Source organism: Etheostoma spectabile, chromosome 22 (assembly GCF_008692095.1).
Source record: "Etheostoma spectabile isolate EspeVRDwgs_2016 chromosome 22, UIUC_Espe_1.0, whole genome shotgun sequence".
In the NCBI taxonomy this organism is placed as follows: domain Eukaryota; kingdom Metazoa; phylum Chordata; class Actinopteri; order Perciformes; family Percidae; genus Etheostoma; species Etheostoma spectabile.
Window position 1 is genome coordinate 7,116,155 of NC_045754.1, and position 2,995 is coordinate 7,119,149.

At 37.8% G+C, this 2,995-nt stretch overlaps 1 protein-coding gene across 1 annotated transcript in view; it reads right to left on the reverse strand.

Annotated features, from left to right (window-relative positions):
• Positions 1–2,995, reverse strand: part of otos (otospiralin) — a 23,941-nt gene that overhangs the window by 2,278 nt on the left and 18,668 nt on the right. Inside the window, exon 5 of the transcript XR_004327534.1 lies at positions 2,425–2,431. The gene's annotated coding sequence lies outside the window, so the exon portion shown is untranslated. The remainder of the gene's footprint in view (positions 1–2,424; positions 2,432–2,995) is intronic.

A 2,995-nucleotide genomic window follows, 5' to 3' on the forward strand; every position in this document is an offset into this window, starting at 1 on the left:
TGCGTGTGCGTGTGCGTGTGTGTGTGTGTGTGTGTGTGCGAGCGCGAGAGGTACGACTTTGTGAGTAGCTGGAGGCAGACTGACACAGATATATTTAGGAGTGACAATCTCTTTCTCTGTCACACACACGAAACAGATGAGACCACATGCCATTGATCACTTCATTCACTTGGACGGAGTTTGTCTCACGCGGTTTTCTTTTTGATTTGTTTATAGTAATTCTCTTTTATACCTGCAGGAGTCCAAGCACATTTCATTTTTTTGTAAATGCTATGTCTCATTCTCTCTTGAAATCCCTACATTGTTTAAACCTTTTTCTCTACCTCTAAAAGTAGAGGTGGTTCAAGGTGCATCCTGAAGAAAGCTGCTACTGAGTTTTTTTCTGCATATTGAATTTAAAATTTCCAAATGGAATCACAGAAGCAGGCTGTAATTGTAATTAGTTTGTCTCTCCTTAAGTCTTCTCACCAAGACTCCATGCTGCCCTCTTGTGTTCAATAACAGATACAAAATTCTGGGTCTAAAAAAAATGAAAGGGTCAACCAAAATCACAGAAAAACTTTTTTCTCTTTATCGACCGGTTGTTTTGTTTTTTGCTTTATTTGTTGGAAGGTCAAAAATGGTTTGCAAATGTATTATAGAGGACATTACAGTCAATACTTTAGGTCACTGAATCATATTAAAGTTAAGAATAAAGCTATCAGTGTTTGCCTCTGAGGATCTCCAGTGGAATTATAGTTGGAGCAATTTAATCTTCTGTATAAAAGCTGACTGAATACATGTTTTGTTTGTCTGTGGTTACTTTCTTACATGATGAAAATAAACTGCAGGCAGTCCCACATTATCAGAAAGTTTATTTTAAAAAGACATGATGTCCATAGAAAAAAAATAGACAACAGATAAAAGACCTTGAAGAAGACAGACGATAAGCAGACAGGAAGGAAACATCATTAATGTTCAGTCATGACTATACTATTGACATTATGTCTGAGCAAATTTAAGGCAACTCAGGGGTTTTCCACCAGGCAAAAGGGGAAAAAAAAAACACTGATCAAACAGAGCAACAGTAAAATTCAAGATGAAAACCTTATAGTCAGCATGTTTAGTCTGCAAGTGTGTTTAGTAAAAGAGTGGACGAACATGATATCAACAAAGACTCGACATTGCAATGGTTCAGAAAGTCCTAAAATTCACACTATAAAAATACTATTATAAGTAGTAGAAAGACCAAGAACCAAAAGTAAAATCAATCATTATACAGAATGGCCCATTTCAGCTTAATATATATTATATTACTGGATTATAATCATTGATGCATTAACCATGTCAAATCCAGTCATTTATCCAGTCCATTCCATTTATTTATATAGCACGTTTAAAACAACCATAGTCGACCAAATTGTTGTACAAATTGGACTGGACAAACAAAATCAATCAGAGTCATAAAATAACCCAAAAATAGCAATAATAGCAAGACAAATACAGTACATAAGATTAAAAGAATCTTAAAATAATAATTGAAATAAAAAATAAACTAATGCTAAAAAACCTAAGAGGAACCAAAGACCATTGACTACAGACATGTCCTGAGATGTGTTTTAAAATGACCAATGGACGGGGAAAATTTGAGACCAAGTGGAAGATTATTCCAAAGCTTTGGAGCAGCCACACAAAAGGCCCAATCTCCCATACCCACTAACCTTGATCGAGGATCAGTTTAAAACAATTGATTCGAGGATCTGAGAGGCCTGGAATTGGAATTGGGCATGCAATTCTGAAACATACTGGAGAGCCTGACCATAAATGGCTTTAAAAACAAATGAAAGAGTCTTTAAAACAATCCGGTATTTAATAGGCAGCCAATGCAGGGATGCTAGAATTGCTGTGATGTTTTCTTATTTCCTTTCCAGTTAGAAGTCTCGCTGCAGCATTTTGCACCAGGTGCAGGCAATGAAAAAGAGGACTGGCCAACACCCAGGTACAGTGAGTTGCAATGATCAAGCCTGGAGGAGATTAAAGCAATGGTGACAGTCTTCATGTCATTACGAAGACAAAATGGCCTTCAGTTAAACAATATTCCTAGTTGAAAAAAGAAGGTTTTCCTCACTGAACTGATCTGCTTCTCAAAGCAAAGTGATGAATCAAAGATGACACCAAGATTTCTGGCACGGGCGTGCATGTTAGGAGATAGCATATCCAGGTGGCTAGCGATGCTTACTGTGTTGTTAGGGGGACCAAAAAGAATGACCTCTGTTTTGGAGTCATTAAATTGTCTGTAGTTTTTGGAGATGATTTGAAACAAGGTGTAGAACCTAATAAAATGATGGTCAGAAACACCCATATCCTCCACAGTCCACTCTCTATTTGGAAAGAAAATTCAGTTAGAAATAAAGGATTCTGTTTGGGATGGCGGTACACAGTTACCCAAAGGCTTTGTCCCTCATGTTTTAAACATAAAAAAAACCTTAAAACTGGTATACATAAGCATTTGTACCAATAGGAGTGCACCGGTGGCATTTTTTTAAAATGACAGCAAAATCTCCTCTACGGCCACTATGCCTGGGCAAATTAAAGAAGTCATAGCCAGGGGAACATAATTCGAAGAGCTGGCTATATTCACCAGACTGCAACCAGGTTTCAGTAAAGAACAATGCATCTAAGAGGGTGGAGGAGATAAACTAATTTAGAATAAAACTCTTTTTTTGAGAGGGACCTCACATTTAAGAGGGGCAGCTTAAACTTATAACCACTGGTATAGCAGTGCATTTTATGTAAAGAAGATTGTTTTAATCCTAATAATGGTGTAATTAGGACAGGAGTCTCTATCTGTGACAACAGTCTGAATGGGAAGATGGACCGGTGGTGGTGTTGAGGGAGGACACGAGGGGCGGTTAGTGCTGCAAACAGTGTCCTGAGTTGATACCAGAGAGGGAGAAATTGATTCCAAGGTGTGTGTGAGTGTGTGTGTGTGTGTGTGTGTGTGTGTGTGTGTGTG